This window comes from Nuphar pumila, chromosome 10 (genome assembly GCF_984573655.1).
Source record: "Nuphar pumila chromosome 10, dmNupPumi1.hap1.1, whole genome shotgun sequence".
Lineage (NCBI taxonomy): Eukaryota > Viridiplantae > Streptophyta > Magnoliopsida > Nymphaeales > Nymphaeaceae > Nuphar > Nuphar pumila.
This window is the reverse complement of record NC_143258.1, coordinates 7405209-7424289: the sequence shown is the minus strand read 5'-3', so window position 1 is coordinate 7424289 and position 19081 is coordinate 7405209.

Below are 19081 nucleotides of genomic sequence, written 5' to 3'. Positions count from 1 at the left end.
ATGTTGTAATATATTCATAAATATTCAAGGCTTCAAAAACATGTTTTTGATTGAAAAACATGATCCAAGTATTGGTTCCTTTTAAATTCATGATTAGGTCGTTGTAAGATTCAAAGAGCTACGTTTCAAATTTGAGCGAAAATGAAGTTAAAATGGAGAAGTTAAAGGCATTTTAATGTTTTGGAGCAAAATCGATAGTGGATCGAGTCCAAATCTGACCCAAATTTAGCATTTTGGGTTTTGGATTAAACAAGATCCTAATATTCATTCCAAAACCCAAACCCACCTAACTTCATGTTTTACAAATTTCAAAATAACTCAAAAGAAAGGAGCATTTTTAGGCTAAACACATATGTAAGATCAAATTTAACAAAATAACTTGAAAACACTCATCAGTAAAAAAAAATCTCTATATATATAAAGAGAGGTGGTAGTTGCTAACCACTTTTTTAGCTAATCGTCGTGCTAACCAGACTTTTGAAGAAATTTCAGTGTTTTTCCTTAAATCAGATCATACAAATGTGTTCTACATGCTTGATTTTATAAGGAATAGACTCTTGGATCATCTCATTTGGACACACAAGTAGGTTTTTATAAGGTTTAAAAAATTGTCAGTCTAAGATTTCTTAAATATTCAAGGCTTAAAAAATTATGTTTTTTAAAAAAAAAAGGATCCAAATGCTGTTTCCTAGTAAAGAGACCATGACTAACACATCTGTCCGATTATATTATAAAAACCTTTGAAAAATCAGTTAGTAGATGAGTTAGCTAGAAAAACAGTTAATCACTATCACCTTTTATATATATATATAGAGAGAGAGAGAGATTAGTAGCTGCTCACAAGTTTGGTGCTAAATGAAATGTACAATATGGGTTTTTTGGCCCTTTTGGTGTTTTTTCGTAGTTTGAACCTCATAAATGTGTTGGACATGGTTGATTTACTATGAATCCACACCTGAAATATGTGTTTTTGATGAAAAAATTGATTTTTGGAGCCTCAAAAATTTACAAAGATTTTGAATCGTTGATTTTTTGAACCTTATAAAAACTCACCCATGTGTAGGAATCAAATGCTTCAATAGTTGATCTCTATAAAATCAAGTACATAGATCACATCTGTATGGTCAAAATTTATAAATAAAATGAATGAAAAACCCATTTAGCACCTAACGTGAGCATCTACCCATATATATATATATATATATATATATATATATATATATATATATATATATATATATATATATATATATAGTAATGGATAGGTGCAAAATGAGACGTGCTAAATGAGTCTTTTAGGGTATTTGTTGTTTTATTTTTAAGTTTTGATCGTACACATGTGATTTATGTACTTGATTTTATAGCTCTTGAAGTGTTCGATTCCAAAACACAAGTGAGTTTTATAAGAATAGAAAAACTCTTTGTAAAATTTTACGACTCTAAATATCATTTTTTTCTTGGAAAACACATAAATCAAGTGTTGATTCCTTGTAAATAGACCATGCTAAATACATTTATGGGATCAGAACTGTGAAAAAAACACCAAAAGGGCAAAAACAACCTATTTAGCATATATTAATTTCACACATACTCCTTTCTCTACGTAGTAATGATAGGGTGCTCCAAGAGTACCTAGTCCCTAATCACAATCATATGACCTGTAATGATTCAATGGTTGTGATAATTCATTTATTACATGATACTCAAAAAATAAGAAATAAGAATCATTTATTACATTTAAAATGGGTTTGTAAACTTCGATATTCTCTCTCTCTCCGTGACAAACTTAAATAGGATGCGTTTAGCGTGGTGTTTAAATTACTATAGTATAACTTCCCTACGTGGCTATGCTCTCTCTCTCTCATGACCAATATCATCATTTAAAAAAAATTATGTGATAAAATTGTCAGAAATTATTTTTTTATTATTTTTAAAAATTTCTTTGTGAATAATAATTAAAATTGTATTATTTAAATTAAATTTTTTCTATTATTATGAGAATTTGGTTGTTGATATTCACTGGAAAAAAATATTGTGTTGATTACGCTCTGTTGCATATTGAGTTTGTTTATTTTTAAGCAACCATACTTAATGGCTTATCACAGCCAATGGATTGTAAACGATAGCTTATTTAAGGAGTAGGTGCACTGGTTCGCTGGTTATATGTCCCCCCGTTAGCTACCATGCGTGTTTAGGGGTCCCAATGAGTGCCACGTATATAAGCTCGTGGAGCTCATATCCCCGTGTGTGTCTGCATCACTTAGATGCGGTTGCAAAGACTTAAGTACCATTTCCCGCCATTCTTGCCATGAAACTATAGTTCGAGAAAAGAACAAAAATGTCCTTCATTCAAAAAAGGGAAACGACAGTTCAAGATCCTCCATCTAGAAAAGTGAAATGCCGGTTCAAGAATGATGTTAACTCTTCAAAGTCCAAACATTCTGTTTTTGCCCTAAGCAATAAACTTTTGCACCATCTACTGTAATAGGAGATCCCTTTGACGACGCACCATTTGTCGTCGTTTGCTGCCACCAGACCCTCCTTTGTTGTCCTCTGCTACCGCCGGGGCATCCTTTGTCGTTGTCTGCGTCGGAGCATCATTTGTCGTCATTTGCTGCCGTTGGAGCACCCTTTGCCATCATTTGTTGTTGCTAGAGCACCCTTTGTCATCGTCTGTTGTCGTCGGAGCATCCTTTGTCATCGTTGTCACTATCGTTCGCGTCTACCTTCTGGGTGTTTCTCTTCCACTGTCGGATTACCAAGGTTTCGTTATGCAAACAAATCGATTTATAAATCTAAATGTTAAATCTTACAACTGGTTTTACTATTCATGCTAAATAACACATATTTTCATACTGAAACAAATCGATTTGTACCTATCCACCTTCTGGGCATCGAAAAACAGTTAGCACGATTTGTTCTTATGAAAGCCAAACATTTCAACAATATGTACTTATGAAGGGTAAATTTCTATAATGATTTGTGTGTTTGAAGCATGGACAATTTATACATTCAAATCAGTAGCGATTTGTACGTTCGATGCAACAACAATTTATACATTTGAAACAGTAACAATTTAATGAAATTACCATGATTTGTACTTAACTTTAATAAATCATACAACAATGTTTACGTATAAAGTCAAACGTTACAACGATATGTACTTATGAAGGTTGTGATTTATACAACGATTTGTAAGTTTGAAGCAACAACAATTTATACATTTAAAGCACTAACAATGTGTATTTATGAAGTTACCTCCATTTGTACTTAAGTTTGCTAAATCTTACAACGATGTTTACTTATGAAGCCAAATATTGTGATGATTTGTAATGTTGGTGATTGTGTAATGAATAGGATAATTTGTATTATGATATACTTGGGGAGGCGGTTGTAATATATAATAATGCAGTTAAATTTATATGTTGTGCAGGTTAGAATGTCTAAAGCTCGTCAAACAAGAAATCTCTCGTCGTTCTATGGGATGATTATTAGAGAAGTTATCCACTAGTCCCATCTATATGAGCGTTATGAAATGTACCAAAATATAATGAAGATTGAGAATGATAAAGACAGGGATAAAGCGTTGGAATTGTATTATACGGAGGATTATCTATCAAATATTGAGGCAGAAGAGCAAAGGAAGAATGAGGAAGAACTAAAAATGAAGAAGAAGAAGAAGGATGAAGAAAAGGAAAAACAAATGAAGAAGGAGGAGGAGAATGAAAAGCAAAGGCAAAGGAAGAAGGAAGAAGAGAATGAAAAACAAAGGAAGAAAAGGCAAATGAAGGAGGAGGAGGAGAGGGAAAGGCAATTGAAGAAGAAGGAGGAAGAGAAGGAAAGGCAAATGATGAAGCAAGAATATTTTGAAAAGCAAAAGAGGATAATCCAAATGAAGAAGGAGGCAGAGAAAAGAGAAAGGCAAACAAAGAATAAGGAGGAGGAGGAGAGGGAAAGGCAATTGAAAAAGAAAGAGGAGAAAGAGAAGGAAAGGCAAAGAAAGAAGCATCATGATGAGGAAGAGAAGGAAAGAAAGGAGAAGGAGGAGGAGGAAGAAAAGGAAAGGCAAAGGAAGGAGAAGGAGGATGAGGAATATAAGGAAAGAGAAAGGAAGAAGCAGAAGGAAAGGGAAAGGAAAAAGCAGAAGCAGGAAGAGAAGGAAAGGGAAAGGAATAAAGAAATTGAAAAGCAGAGGAGGGAGGCAAAGGAGCAATGAAAAGAAGAATTAGAAAAGCAAAGAGAGGTGGTGGAGCAACAAGAATGGCAGAGGATGGAGGGAGGGGATGAAGAGGAGAAAAGTATGACTAAGGTACATAAATCGATCATGTCATTCATGATTTATTGTGATAGGTATTACTATGACTGTGATTACTATGTATAGTGATTATTGTGATAGCGATTACTGTAAACAATTTACTGTGATAGGTATTACTATGATAGCGATTACTATGATAGTGATTACTATATATAGTGATTACTATGTATAGCGATTACTGTGATAGTGATTACTATGTATAGCGATTACTATGTATAGCAATTTCTGTGATAGTGATTACTATGATAGTAATTACTGTGATAGTGTGTGTACAATGATTATTATTTATAGTGATTATTGTGTACAGTGAGGTGTAGAAGTACAAATGAGACTAATTTACAATTGATACGAATAATATGCTATTTTGTGTTACAGGGAGGTCAGAAGAGAAGTAGATCACCAGGTGAAAAGCTCAAAGGGCGGTGTTAGTGGTCTGTAGTTCTGTCGTGGTATGGACAGCTGAGTGAATATCAGAAGGATCAATTACGAAATATGCACTTTGACAGCCTTTTGGACCAACATTATTTTAAAACGTGTTGGAACACCATAACCCACCTGGTAAATAAGTGGAATCATCAAACAAACACATTCCAGTTTGATTCTTTTGAGATCACCATGACCCTAGAAGATGTAGTGCGGATTATTGGCCTTAAGTGTCATGAAAGTGTTGTCCTATTACGGGATTCAAAGTATAATGCAAGGGAAAAGTGCACAACCCTTCTAAGAATGTCGATGGACGACTGGAGTCAATGTATTTCTTATGGAAGCAATTCCACATCGATGAAAGTTTCTTCTTTCCGTAATAAATAGGAAGACTGGTCTGCTACATGTGTATCTGAAAGAGTCTTCCTTCGTTATTTTCTTGGACTTACTTTATTTTCTGATTGTTCTGGTTCAAGAATAAGTTACTTGTGGTTGTAGTTCCTGGAAGACTTAGATAAAGTCGACAACTGGGCATGGGGTGCTGCTATGCGCACACACTTGTACAATCAACTTTACCGTACGAGTAAAGGTACAAAAACTGTCGGGGGGTTTTGGCCATTTGTTCAGGTATTTGTTTATTATATATTTAGTACTTGTAGAATAAGCTCGTTAAAGGTTGTAGTGTTATTAATATATTGTTTTTGTAGGCCTGGGCGTGAGAGCATATTGTTGCATTGCGTCCTCAGTGTGGCCCTGTGATTTATGGTTTTCCAAAAATCGGTCGGTGGGCTAGAATAAATGTCAAAGAGGATAATGCTAAGTTTATTTTAGATGGTCTGCAATTAAATGAGGTAAATGGTTTAAAATCATTTACAATCGTTTCAGCATTTATCATTTATTAGTATAAATCATTGAAATGTTTAGCATTCTTAAGTAATCATCACTACAGGATTTTGTCTTTGTTGGTACAAATCATTATCGCTTTAGCATTTATCTTTCAGTACTGTAAATTGTTGTAATCGTTTGCATTCTTAAGTAATGATCGTTGCAGAATTTTGTATTTCTTAGTACAAATCGTTACCCCTTGAGCATTTAACTTTCATTAGTGTAAGCCATGTGATTGTTTGCATTCTTAGTAACAGTCGTAATATATTTAACACGCGTTATTATAAATAATTTTAATATTTAGCATTCATTAGCATGAATAATTATCTATACCTAGACCATAATCTCCAATATACAGGTTATGTGGAGACCATATAGAGATTGAGAGGATGATGACCAAGAGCTTGTTGCTGAGGGTGCAAGACTGTCTAACCGCGATATTTGGCTGTTTAGCAATTATGAAGCCGAGTTGCAGCATGGTAGTCGAGTTCTCCTACAATCTGGCTTGGGACAGTATATCCCAAAGAAGCCTGTGGAAGTGAGAAGGAAAATGAATAGTGGTGGGGCCATCTACGTGAATTGGCACAAACGCTACAGGAAACAATTGGATAGCTGGAACAAAGGAGGTGTTCATGATATAGCATATGATTATAAAGAACGATAATATGATCCCAACTATTTTAAAAATTATTGGGAAGCCATGCATCAAAATCTAGAGATTGAGAATATTGGGAACCCATGCCTCCCTCCTATCCCCCATTATGTCGCATCTCAGCATAAAAAACATGTTCATCGTCTCCCTTCGGCTACAACAACGATTACATCAGTAACACTACACGATGAGGAGCGAACACAACTCACAAAAGAAAAGGTAGTCTTCGGCACAAAGTTTGAGATGTTGGAGAGGAAGAATAAGGAGTTACAAAAGCAGATGAGGAATTTGAGGAGACAAATGCGATCACTGGTAAAGATGATGACCTATGTTTATAATAAGATCGAGGGAACCAAGAGGCCACTGAGGATAGAGAGTCCACCAAGAAAAAGAAAGAGACTAGTCCATCTGAGTCGTTAAGTGCCATTGAATAAATGATAGCGATTCTTTTTATCCCGATAATTATTTATTATAATTCTATAATTCTTTGTTGTAATTCTATAATTCTTTTTTGTAACATGACATTCTTTAATTCTTTAATTTTTTTTTAATAAGGGTAACACATAAGTGCCACTAAATAGTTCATTGTAATGTTCAGCTTTCATAAATAAAAGTCATCACATTTATTTTTTATAAGAGATCGCGATTAGAGATCGTGATTTGTTTTTTATAGAAGGTGTTCTATCACAATCTGTATAGTCATCCCACCTAAACCCATCAAATAATCGAACTAAATCTGTTTGAATATCCTATTGCAATTTTTTTTCATGAGCTTTTTCCTAGGGAATGATATGTTCCATCGCAATTTACATAATGACATTAAAAAATGGCAGAAAAAAAATAAACAAATCGACATGATGTTTAGACTTAGTAAAGAATAAATCAAGTTAACTTCATTGATACAGACGTCATTGTATATATTGCTTTGGGACAATATCTGGTATAATAATTCAGATACAATATATGTACAATGATTTGTTTTATCGTGATTTACACAATGACTGATAAAAAGCAAAAAGTAGAAAGAAAAAGCAAATCGACATGATGTTTATTGGTGAAGTCCAAATCTAGGTAACTTGATAAATACAAATTAAGTTAACTTCAATGATACATTACAACCACATTCATTTACATGGGTATTTAGTTACAATATATCATAAGCAATGGTTTGGCTTAAATACAATACATGACCATCATCATCAAAGAAAATAGACATCATCATCAGCATCAACCCCACGTCCAAATAGTGATGTACTTTGAAACAGATATCATCAACATCATCATCAGTATCAGCACCTTCAGTTTACTAAGTGGCCTTCGCTAGTCACTGAGAACGATAGAAGGCAAATCTATCTATCAATGGAGGTCCTTATCTCTTTGCAAGTTTTTTTCATCAAGTATATTGAGAACAGATAAAGGTATGGATCTCAACAGGCAGAGAATATGCAGTTCGCATGACTAACATATTTGTCATGAAGTATATCAAAGATTAGGCAGATATTTTTTCAACTGAAAAGTATGGTTTGTGAACGATTGAGGGACCGACAGTAGGAATAGATCAAATAGATGGTCATATGCATCCCCTTGTCTATCATGCAAAATATATGTGCTTGCTCCGGTATGGCGGCAAAGATTGAGGATGATTATGGTCGTTATATTCTGCGTAAGCTTCGATATACTTCACAACAAATATGCCACAGTCGTATGTGTCATGAATATATCGATGTATCCACAGAAGATAACCACTATAATCATCATCAAAGATTATATAGATCTTTCCTCACAGCATGAAACAACTACGGTATCAGCATCAAACCCTATCCATCAAGCATAGGTAGAAGGAACATAGAAGAAGAAAGAAAAATACAAGAAAGAAGAAGAAGAAGAAGAAGGCGGAGAAGAAAAAAGAAGAAGAAGAAGAAGTTGCTCCGCCACAGAAAAGAAAGAGGAAGAGAGGTTAAATAGATTAGGGCTTTAGACCTGGATAATGGGTCGAGTCACTCTCCCACCTAAACCCATCACACAAATCGAGACGTTGTTTAGACTAAATAAAGTTAAAATCAAGGTAACTTCATAAATACAAATCGATTTACAAATCGCCATGATGTTTATTGGTAAACTACAAATCTAGGTAACTTAATAAATACAAATCGACTTATAACCAAAATACTTTAAGTTTCATAATTTAACAATATTTGTCATATTACAATTTGTTGTTACGAGCTTTGTCAATATGAACGATATGTCCTATCATGATTTACACAATGACTGATTCATAAATGGCAGAAAAGAAAAACAATAAACAAATCGAGACGATGTTCAGATAGATAAAGTAAAATCAAGGTAACTTCATAAATATAAATCATTTTACAACTTGATACTGATTTAAGTAAGAGTTGTGAATCAATTTATGCCATCACGATTTGCGTTGACGAGCTTTGTCTGTGTGAATGATTTATCCTATCATGATTTACACAATTACAGATTCATAAAATTCAGGAAAGAAAAATACTGTCTAAACAAATCGACACGATGTTTAGACTTAGTAAACTACAAATGGAGATTAGTTGCAAATCGATTTCACTGTAACGATAAGTGCCATCACGATTTGCTTGATACATCCTATCGCGTTGACTAGTTTTGTAAAAGGCAGATAAAACAATGTTTTTTTATTTAATTAATGCGCAATGCAATTAATTTATGCACGTTTTTTTAAAATGGGTGGTAGGTGAAATGACTTTTTCTTTATATATGAATGACATGTCGCACAAGTTCAGGAGGGTGTCACTTCGCTTCGTGATTAAGGAACAGATGAACTGATGTTTCTTTTAGAAATGATGTGTTCGTGAAATGAACATATAACCTACTTCATTGCAAAGGGGGCATCGATGTCAAGGAAGGAGACGACGATAACTATACAGCGAGTGATGTCGAGGAAGAAGACGACGACAGCTACACGGCTAGCAATGGCGATTCAGGCATATATTGTCTAAACCTCATGACTAGTTTCTTCAATATTTGCCTCTTTTATGGTGTATATTCGATTTGTGTTGTGTATTGTAGAAAGGAATTATAATGTCGTTCATTGAATATTTTGCTTATGTCAGTGGAACATCCACAAAAAAAAGTGGTCGAAAACTCTGCAAAGAGCTCCAAGAGAACATCAATCGACTGCAAGATAAATTTGCATAAGGGAATACTATCAGTAATTTTGTACGTATGAAACCACTATCAGTTATATATTTACGTATGCCATGGGTATGTATGTTAACAAGTTCATATTTGCTGCAAACAGACTATATCTGATTTTGTTATGTATATTAAAAACAACGCAACAAGCAATACTAGATGCAAAGTCACCCCTTATTTCATGGTATATCGGTCCTCTTATTTGTTTATTTTTTTTTATTTACTCTTATTGCTTTGTGTTTTAACCTTACTATTATCATGATTTCATTCAACAGACTTACGCCCGTCAAAAGCCATACACCATTGGATTTCAAGATGCACTACCATGTTGTGATAACGATGATCACTGCGGAGACTTTAATCAAGTAAAAAGGTAAGTAAAGAAACATTTTGTCCAAGGTTTAGGCCTAACAGTCCTAACACGATTTGTAAGATATTGCATCGATTTGCAAATATTGATTCCTACACTCTGGCAAACTGCTGAGCATTGGGTCTTATACGTAATGGATTTATGGGAAAAACAACTATGGTGCTACAACTCATTGGACTTTCACACTGTTATACAACGTAACATTATGCATTTGGTAAGTTGCTATCTATAAGTGTATTGTATCTTTTACGGTGGCTTAGATTTTACTTAATTTTGCATTAACCATAGAAGAGATTCCTTAAAGATGTTTGGGGTGTTGACATTGGCGAGTGGAGCTTGCTCTGTGCAGACCATGCTCCTTTACAAAATAATGGCATCGATTGTGACATGTTTGTAATAAAGTATGTTGAAGCAATATACAAAGGATGAGAACCTGATTTCGACGTTGTATGCTCTTTATTATCATCTATTATTGGGGACTCAATTTATATATTGGTGTCACACTATATTTTTGTTGCAGGATGATATACCTGAATTTCGCACAAAACTATGCCCAAAATTGATTGAGTTTCTAATCGTGGTAGAGAAAAAAACTCAACCAACAAGAATACTTAAAAGGCAATGAACGACGCGACCCTCTCAAGAGTAATATGATGTATAGAGATTTCTAACAGATTTTGTAACTGTGTATAACAAATTTTGTATAAAAAATTTATAAGACTGTATAAAAATTATGTAAATCTCTCTGGGTTGAAATAAAATTTTAATTTTACTAAACACGCGAATAAGTTGGACTCTTATTTGTCACTTCTATAGATGACTACTCTCTGTACATGTATCTCTACTTACAATTTGAGAAATTTGAAGTCTTTCAGGTTTTTAAAAACTTCAATAGAAAACTATAGAAACATACTGGTAAAGTTATAAAAATAGTCAGGTCTGATAAAGGTAGAGAATACTATGGGCTTTTTACTGAGATGGGACAAAAGAAGGGTCATTAGTGTGGTTTCTAAAAGAAGAAGGCATTATGCCTCAATATATCATGCCTGGTAGTCCCTAATAGAATGGTGTATCTGATAGAACAAATCAAACTCTTAAGAAAATGGTTTGAGCGATGTTAAATCACTTAACATTTTCTTTGACCTTATGGGGTGAAGCTCTTAGAACAACAATGCAGATATTGAACCAGGTTCCTATGTAGGTTGTCTCTGACATAGACGTCATTTTGCAAATAGTATTTATCCTATCACGATTTGTTTTTGCGAACTTTGTCTATGTGAACAAATCGTTCTAATGTTCTCCCTTCATAAATGAAAATCATAAAAGGGATTAGTGATGTGTACGGTGAACAAATCGGTGTAATGTTTGCCCTTCGTTAATAAAAATCGTAAAAGCGATTAGCGTTGTGTACTATTAAGAAATCGTTGTAATGTTTACCCTCCATAAATGGAAATTGTAAAGCGATTACCGTTGTGTACAATGAACAAAGCCTTGTAATGTTTGCCCTTCATAAATGAAAATCCTAAAAGCGATTAGCGTTGTGTATAGTGGAAACGAGTTGTTTTCTATAACGTAACATTCTATAAGTGTAGCACACAAATGTCACTGAACAAATCGTTATAATGATCGACCTTTATAAATTAAAATCGAACAAGCGTTTATATAAGTCTGAAAAGATTTGCACAAACATTCATAAATGGCTAATACGATTTGCACAAACAATGACCGTGCACTTTTACTGCGATTTATATTCATGCATAGTATGATTTTCATCCAGTTGTACCATCACGATTTACACAATGATGTATGAAGGCTATGTCTATGTCAACGATTCCTAATCGCTTTTACGGGAGATTGGGAAATAGGGTTTAGGGTTTGGGATTTGGGGTTTAGGTTTTAGGTTTAAGGTTTAAGGATTTTGGGTTTTACTTCAACGATATAAAATGAGTTAACTTCTTAAATGCAAATCAATTTTGTTCATACAAATAAACAAAAACATATCGATCTCGCTGTAACTTCGTAACTACAAATCTACGTGATTTACAACCACATTCATATAGAAAAAATATTAGTATTTAGTTACAATATCTATGGGAGGACATTTTCATCAAACACATATCTATCTTTTAGAGACTCCCATTTTTACAGAAGAGATCACCAAAACATCCATATCGTTCATCGTCGAGTTCATTTTCTGCTGCAAAGCGATTCTATATGTAGTTGAGGATACATCCTCTCCAAGAGAACGAGCTCATTAGTAATGACAGACCACTATACCGTTTTTCTATGACTGAGGTTGATTCTTAGAGACTCTAGCAATGGTGCACTCTTGAAAATATGCTTCACAAACTTCAGCTCAAGCACTGTACCATATTTGTCATAAAGTATATCAAAGATTAGACATATATTTTTCTAACTGTGAAGTATGGTTTGCGAACAATGGATGGTCCAGCAGTAGGAATAGATCAAATAGATGGACATCAGCATCACCCTTATCATGCAGAATATATGTGCTTGCTTCGGTATGACAGCAACGATTGAAGATGATTATGGTCGTTATACAAATCTTTCCTCACGGCGTGAAACAACTACGTTATCAGCATCAAACCCCATCTAGCAAGCATAGGTAGAAGGAACAAAGAGGAAGAGAGGTTAAATAGATTAGGGTTTTAGACCTGGACAATAGGTTGGGTCGGGTAGGGTAGGGTTTTATATATAGATCTATATTAGGGTTTTACATTTTATAGGTTTTTACGCACGTGTGCACAAATTGACACGATGTTTAGACTTAGTAAAGTACAAATTAATTTACAACTTGATACTGATTTAAGTAACAGTTGCAAATCGATTTCGCTGTAATGATTTGTACAACCACGGACATAAAGCAAAACATATTTATATCATGAATCGATTTAGGGTTTAGGTTTTAGGGTTTAAGGTTTAGGATTTAGGGTTTAGGGTTTAAGGTTTAGGATTTAGGGTTTAGGGTTTAAGGTTTAGGATTTAGGGCTTAAGGTTTAGGGTTTAGGTAGTAGGGTTTAGGGTTTAGTTTATAGGGTTTAGGGTGCAGGGTTTAGGGTTTGGGGGATTAGGGTTTAGGGTTTAGGTAGTAGGGTGTACGGTTTAGGGTTTAAGGTTTGTAGTTTAGGTTATAGGGTTTAGGGTTTAGGTTATAGGGTTTAGGGTTTTGGGGATTAGGGATTAGGGTTTAGGGTGTAGGGTTTAGTATTTAGGGTTTAGGGTTTTAGGATTTAAGAAGCTACCGCGACAATGATATATCTTTGTTTATCTTTGTGAACGGTATTGATATATGATATCGCGATTGACGAGATTTTTGTTTTAGGTTTATGGGTTTTTAGTTTACGGATTTGGATTTAGGGTTTAGGGTGACGGGCTTTGTCTATGTGAATGATATATCCTATCACAATTTAAAACTTGATATCGATTTAATTCATAGTTGCAAATCGATTTCGCTACAACGATTTATTCTATCGCGATTTGTTTTGATGAGCTTTGTCTAAATTAATGATTTTTCTATCGCAATTTACACAATGATAGATTAAAGATGGAAAAGAGGATGAAAAACAAATCGACACTAGACGTGCTATCATGATTTGACCGATACGGCCTATCGTGTTGACGAGTTTTGTAAAAGGCAGATGAAATAATATTTTTTTAATTTAATTAATGCACAATACAATTTATTTACTCACGCTTCTTGAAAACTGGCGGCATTTTTTTGAAAACTGACAGTCTGTGAAACAATGATTCCTTTATATATGAATGACACATCGCACAAGTTTAAGACAGTGTGGCTTCGCTTTGCTTCATGAACAAGGAACAGACATACAGATGGTTCCTTTATAAATGATGTATTCGTGAATCGAACATATAACCTGCTTCGTCACAAAGGGGATATCGATATCGAGGAAGGAGATGAGGAAGGAGAAGATGACAGCTACACGACCAGCGATGACGAATTAGGTGTATATTGTCTAAACATCGTATTGATTTTCTTTAATTTTTGTCTCTTTTATGGCAAATATTTGATTTGTGTCGTATATTATAGAACAGAATTTCAATATTGTTTCTTGAATATTCTACTAATGTCAGTGGAACATCCACAAAAGGTGGTGCCCAAAAACTCAGCAAAGAGCTCTAAGATAACATCAAACAGATGCAAAATGAATTTACAGAAGGGAACACTATCAGTAATTTTGTATGTATGAAACTACTATCAGTTATATATTTATGTATGTCATGGGTATGTATGTTAACAAGTTCATTTTTGTTGTAAACAAATTATATCCGATTTTGTCGTGTATATTCAAAGCAACACAACAACCAATACTAGACGCATCGTCAGCCCTTATTTCATGGTATATTGGTTCTCTTATATGTTTATTTTTTTTTATCTACTCTTATTGCTTCGTGTTTTAACATTACTACTATCACGGTTTCGTTCAACAGAGTATCATCCATTGATTGCCATACTCCATTGGATTTCAAGATGGACTACCATACTTGAGTAACGATGATCATTGTGGAGACTTTTGGTCAAGTGAAAAGGTAAGTGAACAACCTATTATCCAAGGTTTAGGCACAACAGTCCTAACATGATTTGTACTATCGATTTGCAGATATTGATTACTACACTTTGGCAAACTGATAAGCATTGGGTTTTATACGTGATGGATTTACAGGAAAAAATAATATGGTGCTACAATTCATTGGACTTACACAGTGGTGTACATCGTGACATTTTGTGTTTGGTAAGTTTTCATCTATAAGGGTATTGTATCATATACGATGGCCAGGAATTTACTTTCTTCTGCATTAACCACAGGTGGAATTCGTCAAAGACATTTTGAGTGTCGACATTAGCGAGTGAAAATTTTGCTTAGTACACAATGCTCCTTTACAAAATAATGGCATCGATTGTGTCATATTTGTAATGAAGTATATTGAAGCAATATACAATGGATAAGAACCTAATTTCAATGTTGTATGCTCTTTATTATCCTCTATTATTGGGGACTCAATTTATATATTGGTGTCAAATTACATTTTTCTTACAGGATGATATACCTGGATTTTGCACAGAACTATGTGAAACATTGACAGAGTTTCTAATTGCGGAAGAGAAAAAAAATCAACTGGCAAGAATACCTAGAAGGCAACGAACGACACGACCCCCCAAGGGGTAATATGATGTACATCGACTTCTAACAAATTTTATAAACTGTACAACCAATTTTTTTATAAAAAAAATTGTAAGACTGTGTATACAAATTATATAAATATCTCTTGGTTGAAATAAATAAAATTTCAATTTTACTAAACACGCCAATAAGTTGGACTTTTATATAGTAAAAACAAATCATTGTTATGTTCGTCCTTCATAATTGAAAATCATAAAAGCAATTAGCGTTGTGTAAAGTGAAAATGAGTTGTTTTCTTTAACGTGACTTTCTATAAGTGTATAAATCTATTTTAATCAGTGTAGCACATAAATGTCACTGAACAAATTGTTGTAATAATCAGCCTTCATAAATTAAAATCAAACAAGCATTTATATAAGGCTAAAACGATTTGCACAAACATTCATAAACGGTGATCACGATTTGCACAAACATTGACCATTCACTTTTACTACGATTTATACTCATGCACAGTGCAATTTTCATCCAGTTGTGACTGACATAGACGTCATTGTGTAAATCGTTATGCCATCACGATTTACACAATGACGTATGTCTTTTAGACAATGAGATTTGTTTAAGTGAACGATACGTACCATTGCAATTTACACAATGATGTATGAATGCTATGTGTTATCGCGATTTGCTTTTATGGGCTATATCTATGTCAATGATATTTCCTAATCACTTGTATGGGCGATTGAGGTTGAGGGTTTAAGGATTTTGGGTTTTACTTCAATGATATAAAACAAGTTAAATTCTTAAATACAAATCGATTTCATTCGCAAATACAAACAAAAATATATTGTTCTCACTTTAACTTCGTAACTACAAATTCACATGATTTACAACTACATTCATATCCAAAAAATATTAGTATTTAGTTACAATATCTATGGGAGGATATTTTTGTCAAACACATATCTATCTTTTAGAGACTCTCATTTTTATAGAAGAGATCACCAAAACATCTGTATCGTTCATCGTCGCGTCCTTCTATGCTGCAAAGCGATTCTATGTACAGTTGGGGATACATCCTCTTCAAGAAAATGAACTCATTAGTAATGACAGTCCACTGCACTATTTTCCTCGAATTGAGGTTGATTCTTAGAGACTCTAGCATTGGTGCACTCTTGACAATAAGCTTCACAACTTAAGCTCAGGCACCGTCTCCTTGAAGGAGCCGAGGGGCTATATGATAAATCACTTTTACGTATTTATCATGAAGTATATCAAAGATTAGGAAAATATTTTTTCAACTGTGAAGTATGGTTTGCGAACAATGAAGGGTCCGACAGTAGGAATAGATCAAATAGATGGACATCTGTATCACCCCCTATCTATCATGCAGATAACCACCATAATCATCATCAAAGATTATACAAATCTTTCCTCACAGAGTGAAACAACTACGTTATCAGTATCAAACAACATCTATCAAGCACATGTGGAAGGAACATAAGAGAACAAAGAAGAAGAAAAAATACAAAAAAGAAAAAGAAGAAAGAGAAAGAGAAGAAGAAGACGAAGGTGGAGGAGAAAAAAAAAGAAGAAGAAGAAGTTGCGCTACCGCAAAAAAGAAAGAGGAAGAGAGGTTAAATAGATTAGGGTTTTAGACCTGGACAACGGGTTGGGTCGGGTAGGGTCAGTAGGGTTTTATATATAGATCTATATTAGGGTTTTATATTTTGCAGGGTTTTACGCACGTGTATAATAATCGACACGATGTTTAGACTTAGTAAAGTACAAATCGATTTAAGTAACAATTGCAAAACATTATGAGTAAATCATTATATTACATATCGATATCGATCACATAGACAAACAAAGACATATCATTATCGTAGTTACTTCATAAATACAATTAGACGTCCCATTAATTACCTACTGGTGATGATATCTATTTTTTTATGATGATGGTCATGCATTTTATCTACGCCAAACCATTATGGTCAGGTAAAAAAGACTAGGTTTTTTCATAAATGATTGTGGTTGTAAATCACATCGATTTGTAGTTTTAAAGTTATTGCATCAACAATATGTCTTTGTTAGTCTTTATGAACGAAATCAATTTATATTTATGAAGTTACCGCGACAACGATATGTCTTTGTTAGTCTTTGTGAACGAAATCGATTTGTATTTATAAAGTTACCTCGATTTGTATCATTGAATTATTCTCGATTTGTTCTTTACCAGTCATTTTGACCATTGGTCATAATGTATTGTAAATAGATACTAATATATAAGAAGCTACTGCAACAACGATATATCTTTGTTTGTCTTTGTGAACGATATCGATATATAATATAACTCATCGATTTGCAATTGTTACTAAAATATTGTTTCTGTATAAAACATAAATCGGTACCATGCTGTAAATCACTTCGAATTTACCCCAATTTTTTTCATTGAATTTTACATCAATTTGTAGACGAGACAACGATTTATCTGTGCACTTTTATCGTGATTTGTACTCATGCACATTATGATTTCCATCCAGTTGTACAAATCATTATACACATGGCAGAATATATTACAAAAATCAATATGAAAATGCAACATAATAACTTAAAAAACGATATTAACAAACAAAATAATATCTCACAAATCGGTATTATGTTACTACAACAGCGATTTGCGATACATTGCATATACTGAGTGAATGGACAATATCGATTAGTGTAGACGCTCTCCCATACAATATGGATGATACAATATATGTATAATGATTTGTATATGTGAAGGATAGATAAGACAATAATTTTTACTAATTGTATAAGTACTGAGCAACGGCGATTTACTTATGGTATCAAAATTGCAGCTCTGTATGCTAGATGAGATAACAATTTATACATGTGAATGATACATATTATAATGATTTATACATGTGAAAGATACATTATTAAACAGAGCTCACACGCGATTTCTTTGTTCCATAACTTTTTAGATGAAGCCATTTTCATGAACGGTGATCCACAAAAATATTAACAATTCTATTTTTGTGGCTCACAATTCATGAAAATGGCTTCATCCAAAAACTTTTTCTTAATAAGACCATCCAATATATAAGCATATTTACCTCCTATTTTGTTAAACCCTTAACAAATCCGACAATGTAGAAATTGAGTCATGCAAAGAGGCATGACAACTAACTTTATGGTAAGACTTAAACAAATCTACAACATGCATAAATGACCTACATAGTGGTTTGTAACGGGAGGCTATGTGGCACTTCTCATCAACGCTAGATTGTCTGGCATTATCTGCATCCAACAATTCAATCTTTGCTTGTCTCCTCCATATTTGCATTAAATATGACTCAGGTATTTCTTATATCTTTTCTTAATTAAGTGTCTTTATTGCATGTCGACATCAAATACCTTTGAATTCATACTTTTTGCACGTACATTCAACTATTTTGTTGTCAACATTATACGTGACATGTGCTTCTTACCTTTTCTGATACTCTTCGCCCTCCCATACAATATGATATTTGTGCATATTCACAGTTTGCACATGTTCTTTTATGTTGTAATTCATGACCTGTATAACCTCTTTAATCCATTCAAATACAATTAGTGTGTACAAATCTGCAGGTAGCATCAATATTTTCATGTCCAAAGTTACAGGGTGTGTATTGAAGCATTTCACATCTTGTTCAAGCTCATTCTTTCTAAGACCGCCTATAAATAATTCATATTGTTCCATGAAGTAAAAAATTATTAAACATGAATACAGGGTTTTCTTCAGTGTGGCATGCATAGATTCAGCTCTTTGTGTGCTTATCATACCTACACAAAAATATTATCTTCTATATGCCAATGCCCACTTCTTCTTTTTTGCATATAAATTTTGTAACCACAGATAGTCTTCAAGGTCGTGTATCTGAATCATTGCCTCCCAATCAGACATAAATATGACCTCATCTATGCTCTCAAGTACATACATTGTAAACTTTTTGTCAAACCCTGTCTTCTAATTAAATACGTGTCCTATGTTCTTTGTTGCATTTTGAAAGATATGCCATAAACATAGGCGATGATGT